Genomic DNA, 14470 nt, shown 5'->3' on the forward strand with positions numbered 1-14470 from the left:
CTGCTAATCAGTCTTTTCCAATTCACTTCGAATAATAACTCGAATGTTGTTTCTCCATTGTCGAACTGTTTATTTCAAGGATCGTGCAAATGTTTTATGTCAAGGACTTTCAATCTTAGGGACTACTTTTTTGTATTAGCTCTTCGGCGCGCAGTGAGCGTAGTAATATGCAATTACGTCATTGAGAAAAAGAGATAGGCTGTGAAAATGTCATCGTTATATAACTGATTCCGTTTATGACAATATAATTTTCTTGTCTATTTATTACTATTGTTATTATTATTATTACTAATACTACTAAAGACCTCCAAGGAGTAAGCGACTCATCGAGGAAGGCTACGCATCACTCACACCAGCTGTCATACTTTTTAAATTCATTCATATAACTTGTACTCACTACCTCTAAAAAAACCATTCCAATCATGCACTGAGAGAGAGAAATCTAGCTCTAACCTCTTTCTTGACTGCATTCATTCTCAACTTCCATGAATGTTCTCTCGTTCTGTCCCCAACCTCCATCTACTCGTATCCTTCATGTTCCATTCAAAAGTTTGTCGCTCTACAATATCAAACCTGTTTCTCCTCTTTGCTAGTGTCTTCAGTCCTCACATTCTCAATCTTTCGTTGAAACTTACATTCTACAATCACGATATCATCTTTAACAACCTCCTTTACACCTTCTCCCCAGTATCCAGGTTGTCCAGGTTTTATAAAGAGGCAAAAATGACTTCCTTATCCATACAAGCCAATGTTTATTTCAGCATTACAATCCATGCTGATATGATCCTTGAAATCCCAGGATCATATCAGCCAAAATCAGTTTTTTTTTCAGAATGGTTTCCGCCAATGTAATACGTTACTGTAATTTTCATCATATTAAAGAGCATAACCTCACATTAATTGAAATTGAACTGGTATCTATTTTACTTGCCCACAATTTCAGCCTATTGAAGTCGATCTGCAAATAACGTATGTTTGTCGCATCCCTCAATTACCTAGACTATCTTCGCATCCAGGGACGCGCCGGACATATGTGCAATGTGTGCGACGTACACAGGCGCCAGGATAGTAAAGGCGCCAAAGAAGAGGGAAATACATTAAAAAAAAAACGTTTTTTTTAAAGTGATTTTTTTATTGGGGGGGGGGAATAGGGGCTCCAACTAAAGTTTTGCACACAAGCGGCGGACACTACTGGCGCGCCCCTGTTTGCATCATCATCAAACAGTATGTGTCTGCTGCCAAAACCCCTCCCAATGTCAAAAATGTACAGAAAGCATAACACTAGACCAAGAACTGATTCTTGAAATATCACCGCCACCGCTTACCTCAATTCTTGCAGACTTCTCCATACACCACTTTTTTGATATGTGATTCAGACAGCCTGTTGTCCAAACTAAATGTTTATAATCCAATTCCATATCCTCCAACGTATGCAACATTCTCCCATGCTGTATGCTGTCAAAAGGCCTTAGCAAAGTGAAAAATAATCATAGTGTATCCAGCTCCTCGTTTAGCAAGTGTAATATTATTATAAATTGTGAGCAAGTTTGCTCAAAACTGATCTTTCCTTAGTGAACCCGTGTTGTTCTTTGCAAAGTATGACAGCTGGTGCTTCCCATGCACTTCCGATATGCTTCCCATTCGGCAACTAATGCTGGATGGGACCGAGCCTAATATTCTCCTCAGTTGGTCATAATTTCCTGTTTGTAATTCAGCATGTAATCTTTTCTGAGTGGGGCATCTACTGTATATATATATATATATATATATATATATATATATATATATATACCCAATTTCGCCACATTTACCCAATTTCAACATGGGTAAATGTGGCGATCTTAGCGACTTCGATCGTGGACATATTATGGGCTCGCAAGACAGAATGTCATTCTATCGTACCAGCGCTCAGCGAGCAAGTGGTGGTTGACCACAAGCCATTGATGAGCGGATTCGAGGTAGACTGTTCAGACTCGTACAGACCAACCGCAGGGCAACAAATCACATCCAGTTTCAATGTCGGAGGTCCAAACAGCGTCAGCGAGCGAACGGTACAGCGTACCCTGCATACCAAGGGCTATGGGAGCCGACTCCAACTGCGTACCACTGTTGAACAGCACTTCATCGGGCATTGCGCCTGGCCTGGTGTCGGGACCATCAAAACTGGACCTCTGCAGAGTGGACCAGAGCCGTGTGACCTGAAGAATCCCGATATCAATTGTATCGAGCTAACGGGAGGGTGCGGGTGTGGAGTCGACAGCACGAGGCCATTGGCCCCGTTGTGTCAGGTCGACTGTGTTCAAGGAGGTAGTGGCTGTGATGGTTTGGGGAGCCTTCTCGTATGACACATTAGGTCCCTTAGTGTGTTTGAAGAGGTCCTTAAACTCTGCGAGCTACCAGAAAGTACTGGCTGATCACTACACACTTTCATGGCCTTCGAGCATTCTGCAGCCGATGGTCTTTTCAGCAGGACAATGCGCTAACCTACCGCGCTGCAATCGCCCAAGCATGGCTCGAGGAAAACTCATCTGAGTTTGGGACTCAATAGTCTTGAATTTAAATCAACCTTGAGGACATAAAAGTTTGATTGACATCAAATTAACAAAAACATATTATATAAGGGAACGAATACACGGGATTTGGCAAGGTATACCTATATAAGTAAAACACAAATATAATCGCAAATAAATTATTTATTACAAACTCAGTAGTTAATAATATTGCAGTTGTTCAAAGTATGTATTAATTCAGAATTTCTTTGAAAAAGACACGTAAGTACTTCATAATTAAGATTTATTAATTCAATTAATTTAGATCAAGAAAGAACAACAGCGTTATATTCTTTGATTTTGATTGTATATTACGTAAATCATTATTTAATTTACTAGCACAAACAAGGAGTTCCGCATTGAGAAAACTGCGTCAAAAAAGTGTGAAAAAAAAGCAAATTTATGTAAATTGCCTACATTAAGCTCTAATCATAATTAAATATACATGAATATAAATACAGTATATCATAAATATACATATTTATGAAATAGACATTTCATAAATACCGTATTGCAGACAGTCGGTTAGTTATTAATATTGTATAATTCAAACTGTTTCTGAATGAGTGGGGTAGGGGGAGTTGCTGGCCTCAACTAAGAAAAACGGAAGAGGGGAAATGAAATAAATGGGTAATAAACGGATGGGCGAATATAAGTGCAATGAACCTTCTTGAAAAATAATCGCGATTGCATTCAGAAGCAACGAGTTGTATTAGTTACGCATTAATACATTTCTTCTGCTGCATCAAACGACTTGTATGAATCAGATCGTTAAAAAAGAAACAAAACAAGCAAACCTGTTGTTTAAAAAAAAAAAAAAAAGAAAGAAAGGAAAGGCGAATGTACTTTGGATCACATACTCTTGTTCCGACAACATACACAAAATCAAAGGCATTTGATTCGAAATTTGTCTGCACTTTGGTATAATTACATATCAAGTTTCAGAACGTAGGGAACATACATAAGTGGAAAATTGCTACCTATACATCGTATTTTATTTCAATAACTTTCCTGTGACCGTGAAGTAGAGCCGTAAATATGTACGCGATAAACGCCTACACTTTAATTTACAGTATATCTATGTCAAATCAAAAATTTCAAATTAATGCATGGGAGAGGATTAGTAAGGAGTTTATTCCAAATACGATTAATATATCGGCATTACAAATAAATAAATTACACATGTAGTGGGAGGGGAAATGCTTATTTCTTCAGACTTGATCGTACTTTTCCAGATTCTACTCATTGCATGCGTCTAGACAAGGATTATTCACCCATCTTGTCTTTGTCATTCTGATCACGCACACCATCAGTAACTTTGAAAGAAAGAAAAGATTTGTGATTTACTTTTGATTCTATATTCTCTTCTACAGTTTTAGCATTCCGTGTTTGGAAGCAGTCCTGGAAGCCAGAACCTGAGGAAAGAATCTACGATCTGTTATTATTATTATTATTATTATTATTATTATTATTATTATTATTATTATTATTAATATTACATGGTTATTTCCATGGAGTCTAATGAATGGTCATCGAGGTCCCTGATAGCAATTATTTATACAATGACTATCATACTTCGCCTTAAACGTGTTCACTGATTGCCAATCCATTCCACTTATTTACGATTCTCCAAACAAAATATCTAGTTCTATGCTTGTTAACGCATAGAACTAGATATTAATATTACACGTTGTGTAACAGTGTTAACATTCTCACAGAATTTTCAGGGTTGGTTCCTAATTCTTACATTTTCCTTCATTCGCCTTTTAAAAATCCAATTAACATACGAACGTTGACCCAGTCCTTATAAGGAGCATTCCACAGATACGGCACCAACTTAGTCATCCGCCTCTGGATCTTTTCTGTCAGTTCCTCATCTCTAAGAAATCCAGGAGACCAAAACCTCTTCACTGTTGTTCAGGCGTGGTCGTATGTTTTTTCTTTTAACATAACAGTGATCCAGTGTGCTGCTTTGTCTAGGTATATAGTATGTCGTTTGAAATTTCAACTTTAACACCCCCCCCCTCAAAATTCCTCGATTCTTCAGTTGTTTGCAGGACAAACCTATCAGTGGGGTACACAACTGATAAGTTTTAGAGCAAAAAGTGTCACTTTGTGACATTGAACTGGTAATCATTATTCTTTCTCCACAAATGCTAAATCGTTTTACAGGATCTCAACATCATCTTTGTTAACTACAGATTCTAGGACAGGGAATTATTAGGGGAATATCCCAGTGATTTGCTGGGATATTCCCAATTCTATTCACCTGCCTTCTCCTTCGTTGTTTCACCATATATTATTATTTGATATGTCTACTATTTTATCCTTAATTTTATTTATTAAATATTAAATATATCCTATTTTTTCCTTATCCCAATCTTCATATACAGTTCGATCTGCTTCAATTTATGTAATCTATGTTGGTTCAATAATATCTTCTCAAATACCTTTTTAAAAATCTAGTCATCGTAACGTAACGTCAATGATCTTAGGGCCTCCGTTATTATAAAATAGTTCTTTTTAACCTGTCCTTTAAGACAGGTTAAAAACGACCTGATAGATATATTCGATAAATTTTTAAATTGAATTTTAATAAGTAATTGTAGCAGTTATTTTTCATGTGGTCTGAGCACGTGTTCTTAATTATTAACCTAATCAGTCACATTCATAGGCTTCACAAGTCTCCAGTGATCAGATAGAAATTATTAAATACGTTCCCCTGATTAAGCACAGTACTGTCTGTATCAAAAAAATGCATATCTTAGCCGACAGTGCCACCCCGTGGGTAAGAGGCGCCTTTATTCAAAGTTATATTTAAGCGTTCTCCATAAAGTCCCTATAAAGAATTGTTTAAAAATTACTATTATTTATCGTTATGATTTATTAATATGGCGCCTTTGTGTTATCCGGCCTCCTCGATCACCAGATGGCTCTTCTGAACGTCACCATAGAAACCAAATATTGTCTCAGTCTCTGAAATGTACTTGCAATGAAATGCAGAAACCATAGCTATTAAATTTATAAATTTCATGAATATTATTATATTATAAGCAACAAAATCTCTCCAGTAGATAAATTTATTATTTGCTTTTTTTTAAATTAAATCATTGTCCCACTTTACCCCTCTCTCTCTCTCTCTCTCTCTCTCTCTCTCTCTCTCTCTCTCTCTCTCTCTCTCTCTTATTTCTGTTTTCTTCACATTCATGTCACCTCAATGCGGAAGCCCAGATTATTTAGTAATAAAAGTATCGTACTGCTCCTCGTAATTTGAATATATATTTATTTATGCTGCACTAATCGTATAATATAAAAGAGAATAATTGCTAAGAACGTTTTTACTTAATAAAATTCTGATGTGAAATTAAACATAAAAGAATGTATACATAATTGAGTGTTATTACGTAAACAAAAAAAAATAAAATATATAAAAATAAAAATGAATTACAGAAAAATAAAAATTTTCTAAATAGAATTATAGAAAAATGAAAATACAGAATGAGACCAATTGCTTTATGTTCAAGTTTAAAAACAGGTTTATTATCAGATAATAATTATTTTTATGATCTTTTTTTCTTTTACGATTTCATAGGCATCTTTCGAAATGAAGTTATCGAGGTCAGGAAGGCCCATTTTTTGTTTTTCAAGGCAGAATTTAGACTAAAGCCACATAAGCATGGCCGAATGTGTGCATCCAAAGAAGTTATTTGGAGTCGTACATCATTAAAAGGGCTCCGAAAAACTATTAAACTTAATGGAGGGGCTCTTAAAACTTCTAGCCCTAGAGGCCACAGCAACCTTCAACTCGGTTCTGTGTAAGCTACAGGTAATAGAAAGTTTTAAATAAATGCAAAATAGAAACCGGCCTTTATTTAGACTCTCTAAATACATCTGTCCGTTAATGATGTGCTTCACTAAATAAAGTGAAATAAAGAAGAAGTTCGAAAACTGGTTGTCGCAACTTCTCCATCTAGATAATTCTTTTATAATGATAATAAAGGCGGAAAATTACGTGGAAAATCTTGATGTTTACCCATGAAAATTTCAACTACGTTTCACAGGCTTCTTCAGCACAAAAGTGAAACAGCAAATTATACAAATACAAATCTGCTAATTCTTCGAACATTCACTCTTCGTCAACCTTATGGCAGCCTACATTTCTCAGTATTTCGGAAAAGATTCATACAAGCCACTATATGTATGGAGAATAATACCATCCTCGTTGTCAAAAAGTTGGGACTATCATGACCTTAATACATCGTACCCATGATTTACGTTTTTCAGATGAACTTCTGCAGAAAGAATTCTAACACATTAAGTCAATTTCTTGTTAAATGTTTTCGGCGAAGTCTTTATCATAAAGCATTCAGTAAAAGTGGAATCTCTGTCTATCTTTTTCTTTTATACTGTATTAGTATAAGTATGCCGCAGTTAGGTTAAGGGTTAGATAATGCAGAAACCCTTCTCTAGAAATCAAACCTTTTTCAAGTCACTTCAGATTCCAGTAAACAACTGTTGGTTGGATACTTTACCCGCTGGAATACCAGACTGGCAGACTGCATTCTAGATTATAAGACTTTAAGGAGACAGTGGCACCAAAATGGTACTCGCCGAGCAGCGTGCCTGTAATCATATTGTCAAATGATAGTTTTTAACACAAAATTAGGTCTCAGAAATAAAAAAAGTGGGATGAAACAATTCCACCTCAAAGTCCACAGCATATTTTCTTACCTTGTGTCAAGCAGAGATTCATGGAATTTTTATTTTCAAATAATGAACAAGGAAGATTAGATTTATTTAATTGAGGAAACATTTCCAAGGCTTAACGATGATAAAATCATGAAAGTATGTCTATCAGCCATGAAATCAGAAAATTATGAAAAATAATTTATGAAAAAATAATGGCGTTGATGGAGATGATTCGTAGTAGAGGTTCGGCGTAGTGGTTGAGACAGTTGTAGGTGTCCTCCCAGGATGAGTCTTCGGACTCCTTGGAGGTGTCAGGAATAATAATAATAATAATAATAATAATGAATTTGAAAAAAAATAAAAAAAATAAACGTCAAAGGCTTTCAAATATGTGAGGATTTCTTAGAAAATAAACGATCCGAATTTATTGTTGAAGTTGTAATCCTGCTATGTAATGGTTGAAATCCTTGCCTAATAGTGTTGTAATAAGTCCTTAAGTATACAGTGGTTCTCCCATTTAAAGACTTCTTTACAATGAATGCAATCAAGAAGAGCATACAGTATGAAACTGTATGTAAATACCGAGAAAAAAGAAACGTCATAAAAAAAAGCAATTCTACTGAAAACAAAATTATGGATGAAATACGCATCCTCATACGCTTCGTATCCATCATACATTTCAATGTAATATCAACGGTATTATAATTTTAATATGCACTTCGCATCCATGATAAATTTTAAAACTATTAACATATATTTCTATTCAAAAGATTCATAAAATTCAACAGTATAACAAATATATAATTTCGATTTCCTGAAAACTGGTAGGAGATATAATTTTTATTGTCTAATTTTTTGACATTTGTCCAAGAGGTGAAAGGAGTTGTATTCACGTTAGAGCGAACAGTTGCAACACTAATCTTCCTCTGACTTTCCAACATTTTCAAAATAACATTAAAACAAAGGGGGGGGGGGTAAAAACTCCACAAGTTTCACCTCGTATTGATAACAATGGTTGGTGAAATGGTTTTTATTTTCGGAACCACTGAATGAGTCATTCAAATTGATCTTATTGAAAACAGAAAGAAACTGGTTGGTGACGTAATCCATGTTGAATGAGAAACTCTTATTAAGATAGATACAATCTTGCAAATAACAATAGAAGAATTTAGTAAATAACTGATGATACACTTTCTTCGTCAGCACAATACAAGTATACTCGTGTTTTATTATGAAAGTATTCGATGACATATTTCCCTCATCGCCATGACTTTCTTTATAAAATAAAGAGAAATTTAACATCAAATTTCCTTTCGCAATCCTGCCTACGAGCTAAATACTGAAGAAGTCAATAAGGCATTTTGTACATTTTGTTATTTCGTTTTTGTACACTTTGTTGCGACTCTAGGAGAAATTTTTTTGCAGATTGGAAATAATTGAAAACACTGCATCCATTTCCTTGTGAAGATAGTTTTAAAACAATGTTGTCCATGGAACAACTGGAAACGAGGGGAAAAGGAGGCTAAACTTAGTATTTTAAGGATTAAATCTTATCATGCTTTGTTGTGACACATTTTATTCTCCATTTTTGAGTACTCCGAATGTTTGTCTGAAAAAAAAAAAAAAAACTCTAAGAAGTAAAGAAATAATAGGGAATCATAGAATGCCGAGTGACTTTCATAACGGCATTTTTGTACAGTACACTATCAACAACAACAATAATAATGCTATTCTAACAGCTAAATATATATTTGACCTCTACAATCGGATTATTTTATTGGCAAAACTATTCGAAATTATATGAATAATTCCTTTCTGACTTAATTAGATTTTATAAAATATTTAGGTCATTGTTAAAATGTTCTCGAGTCACTCCAAATGGGCAAATTTTAATGATAAAATTAGAGAAAACGAAATTATGTCTTCAAACCATATACCAAAACTTGGCTCCAATATTCAGTCGTTGTGATAATGATGGTGTTATTACTATAAAAGACGACCATAATGCAATACTTTTTTGTAATATCACGATCTTTTTCTTTTTCTTCGCCTCCTTTTTTTTTTAAAGCATACACACACACACACACACACACCCCTCCAAGTATCATGCATATATTGGGTTTGATGAAATAAATAAGTTTAAATAAATAAGGAGATTTGTAATTCTGGACACCACGCCATTTTTTATTGGTATTATCTGATATCGGTTAGGCAAGGAGCCCATACAAAGTCTGCATTTCCATGGCAATATGTTCATGTTATTAAAATTGAATAAGCAAGCGTTAAACATTTCTGTTATTTGACTTTTATTATTTATTTATTTATTTTTAACATTTATAGTTTGATTTTCTCTGTCGATAACTCGCATGCCTTGTGAGCTGTCCATAGGACTAGTGATTACCATGATTATTATTAATGGTAATAATACACAAAAAAAAAAAAAAAAATTATGTATATTCTAAAATCAAAAATTCTGTATAATCCTTATACTAATTACTGTAAATATTATTATTGTATGAAACTGAGACATAATAACTTTTTTTTTTTTTTTTTTTTTTTTTTTTTAAACAAAAAAAAAATTTAAAAAAATAAATAAATAAATAAAAAATTACTACTATTATACTCAAGATAACTATTGTATATATGTATGTGTAAATATTTTAACAGTGAACAAAAATATTATTTATTTTAAAAAAATTATTATAATTCAAAAATATTAATAACTCGCCAGTATTTGTTATTCACAATTGTAATGTATTATAAATATTATGTATATATATATACGTGTATATAAAACTATTGTTGTATCTATGTATGTAATTTATCTGAGACAATAAAAAAAAAAAAAAAAAAAAAAAAAAAAATTATTATTATTATTATTATTATTTTGTTTCCCACTGTCTGGTATCAGTCCACAGACCACACTTTGGAAATGCTGTTCTATTATATTGCCTTTGTTTGTACACAATTTTGCGACAAATAAGAACGAAAGTCTCGACTCAACAGTGTGTTTACATGAAGGGTAGATCATTCCTTTAAACAAGACTGGGCAGGAACCCTATCTTGATTGTCGTATATTTAAAAAAAGAGAATTACCTATTTAAAATAAAATGAAAATGGATCAAGAATGTACATATATGAAAAGATACGTTATAATATATATATATATATATATATATATATATATATATATATATATTAGTATAACCAAGAAATTTTATAAACTTGGTTATTTTAACTCCTAATCCCAAGTATGCAAACAATTAAGTTTGCGCCTGAAACAAAGTTCAAGTCTAAAGATGGTACAACATCAGGGCAACTCATTGTAAAGGTGGGTAAAGCTCTGATCACTGTTCTTAGCATTTTCCCATAATGTAAAGTACATCTCACTAGAAGATGTATACTGCAATGCATTATGGGTGGGGTCACTACCCAGATCGGTTTCAACCTTTTTTGAGGTCTCCTCAGTGAGTAGCTTGACTCTAAATACCAAGGTTTTAGTAATACGGAGCCTTATCACCTTTACCTATAAAAGTTGCAACAAGGTGTTTTTATTTTTAATAAAAATCTCTGGAGGAGATATAGATGTAATATCCCCAAGTTAAAAAATTTATTACATCTATATCTCCTCCAGAGATTTTTATTAAAAATAAAAACACCTTGTTGCAACTTTTATAGGTAAAGGTGATAAGGCTCCGTATTACTAAAACCTTGGTATTTAGAGTCAAGCTACTCACTGAGGAGACCTCAAAAAAGGTTGAAACCGGTCTGGGTAGTGACCCCACCCATAATACATTGCAGTATACATCTTCTAGTGAGATGTACTTTACATTATGGGAAAATGCTAAGAACAGTGATCAGAGCTTTACCCACCTTTACAATGAGTTGCCCTGGTGTTGTACCATCTTTAGACTTGAACTTTGTTTCAGGCGCAAACGTAATTGTTTGCATACTTGGGATTAGGAGTTAAATAACCAAGTTTATAAAATTTCTTGGTTATCCTAATATACAATATCCCCAGGTTAAAAAATTTATTACACACACACACACACACACGCACACACACACACACACACACACACACATATATATATATATATATATATATATATATATATATATATATATATATATATATATATATATTCAACATTCATTTTTACTCGGTTGGAATATTATAAAAAAGGTTTAATGACTATTGCCGAGAGAAAAGATGACAAGATATATTTAAAAAAGATACTACTAGTTCACTAGTTTCGTTACATGAACATCCTCAGGTATCACATTCAAAGAAGTATATAAAAAATTACAGAGACTTAAAATTGTACTAACAGAACAAGTATAAAAAACAGTAGCGTGTTTGAAAAAAATGCAAGTATGAGTTCCAAACAAACGAATACTACGCGTTGTCGCGAGTGCGCCAGTACTGAACAGAAGCAACGTGTGCATCAGAGAGATTGTAACTCAGGCTGTTGTTGATATGAGAGGAATCTAGAGAAATTTCCCTAGATTCAACAATCTTTCTTTCGAGTTCATCGTAGCACACATGGATGTTAGCAGTTTGAGTCCAGTTTACAATGTGCTGGCGGCCTTCGTCTGAGTTAGCTGAAAAGAGAACGTGGCTAGAGAGAGCGCTAGCTCTAGTCCTGTTATAGGAGATATCTCTACGGTGTTCATCCAAACGTAGAAGGATGGATTTAGCAGTCTGTCCATAGTATGGCTTTCCGCAATCACATAAAATCTTGTATACTCCTGGAAACTGAGTAGGAAGATGTTTCTGTTTATGTTTGCTAAGTAATGAACGAAGTTTTGGAAGCGTAGTGAAGCACGTTTTGAAGTTGAATTTCTTGAGAATCTTTGCCAGTTTTGGTGAAAGAGAGCTGATGTAAGGCAAGGAGATGAAGGCTCATGGGGAAGAGGGATCTTCAGAAGTATTGAGTGCCTGGGGGAAAGAAATTAGTCAATTTTCTTTGGAGAGAAACCATTGTTAATAAACGTTTTTTTAAGAAAACGGAGTTCATTTTCAATTTCTGTTTCTTCTGTAAGTAATGATTTGGCTCGGTGGGCTAAAGCTTGTCTACATCTTATATTATACTACATACTTATATTATATATACAGTATATATATATTATAAGAGATCTCGCGGAACCACACACGCACAAGTGTACAACAATAGAACTTTAACACGGACTATAGCTCAAGTTCATAATAACTGTAATTTACAGTCGAATTTATAGCTTTATAATTTTATAGCTTTAGAGTGTCTCAATGTTTTTTTCAGTGTCTTTTAATATCTTTCCATGTTCTTAACGCCTGATGAAGTCGATCCCGACGAAACATGTTGAGTATCAAATAAATCTCAATTTGTTATAATTCTCGGATTTTTATTCAGTTTATATAAAAAATGAATATATATATATATATATATATATATATATATATATATATCCATCAAACAATGTCGGAAGATTTACATTTGTCTATTCGTGTAGCGTGAATGTATAATTGTCAACACATAATAAGAGGAGGTACTACCCAAAAGTTTGGTGAATTTGACCATAAAAAATAAATAAACAAGTTAATAATAATAAAAGTTAATTACCGTAACTCCTAGTTTCCATCGTCTCCTTCGAAGCAGTCCCCTTGGACATGTATACAGCGATTCCAGCAGTTTTTCCATGCATCCCTGGAAATCCTCAAGCGTCAATGTGTTGAGCACCGCCTACGATTCTGCCGGGATCTCCTCAACATGCCAAAACGACGCCCTTTCAGCTGGAATTTCATCTTAGGAATAAGGGAAAACTCGCAAGAGAAAGGGGGAAGGCGAATTGCGATTAATGACTGTCGTGTTTTTGGAAGCCAAGAACTGTCGAACGAGTCATGGTGGAGAATCCTGTCGTTGTTCTACTTGTCTGGACGTTTACGCCGAATGCTTTTCCTTAGACGCCTTCTAAACCTCACAATAAAACTTGCCGTTGCTAGTTTGACCAGAGGAGAGAAATTCCTTGCGGAAAATGACTTGGATATTAAAAAAAGAAAAGAAAAAAAGTTCAACGTTGCTGAGAACTTTGCTGAGAACTTTGCTGAGAACATTGTTGAGAAAGATCGCAGTCAAAAGCGACTGCCTCTTCTTTTTTGACAGTCCAAAAGTAAACATTTACTGAGGTCTTATGCATAATAGGATTGCTCTTTTTTTTGCAGAAAAATTCTGACAAAATTCTGACGTAAAATACTTCAGATGTTTGTGATACAATTAGGGTAGGTCAACCTACTCCTATGAGTAAGTACATCTAGTAGGATGGAGATATTCACGTTAGATATGTCCGCTCCTATCTTGATGCTTGGAAATGAACCTTTAGATGAGCAGAGCTAGATCTGTCCCTTTGCAACCGAGATTGCCTGATCGCACCTATGTTTTTTTAAATACCTGTACAGTTATGTAAAAGGAAAGTATATTCCACAAAAAAGTAAAGACCATTGTTTTCAGCTGGAGAAAAAAAAAAGCGCATCACATTGGCAGTAATATTTATGTACCCTAATGTGTGAATTGGTGTACAGCGTGTGTTGAGAGAAGTTGAATGTAACTTAGTCCGTGATACAATCAGTACGTATACTGACTGTCTCTGATGTTGAGATATCACAAACATCACGATAGGTACCCTAGTATATCCGCATGTTATATTCCCATATATCAGTTGAAGGAATCATGGATCACTTGAAGATCGCAGTATGTTCGATTCTGGTCATCCATTTGAGCAACTTTTCTACTCCTTTCTTCGATCGGTTCCTTAGTGGATCTTTCCACATTCTACTTGAATGTGAAAAGGGGGAGGGGATCCTCTAGTTGTTAGGATTTAGGGCCATGATAAGGCAGCACTTCTGTGCCATGATCGCTCCTCTGAAATCCTTGGTTTCATTGATAGTTTCGACTTCACTATCAGTGAAGGCTGAAGGGGGTATATAAATTGTGGTGTGATTGCAATATCCCATACTTTGGTCAAACTAACAAATCTATTGAACAACGCATAGAAGAGCATAAGAGAGACATCTCTTACAAAAGATCTCATGCAACTGCGTTATCCAGTCATGTTCTTTTTTCAAATAATCCTAATGATGACCAACAAAGCCACTCTGTATGCTGGAATAGATCAGAAAATATTTTTCGCTGTGAAGATGAGTTTGAAAGGAAAATCGTAGAATCATGGGAAATCCTACTGAACCCGGTCCACTT

Source organism: Typopeltis vanoorti, chromosome 17, assembly GCF_054136105.1.
Source record: "Typopeltis vanoorti isolate ZY-2024b chromosome 17, IOZ_Tvanoo_1.0, whole genome shotgun sequence".
Classification (NCBI taxonomy): domain Eukaryota; kingdom Metazoa; phylum Arthropoda; class Arachnida; order Uropygi; family Thelyphonidae; genus Typopeltis; species Typopeltis vanoorti.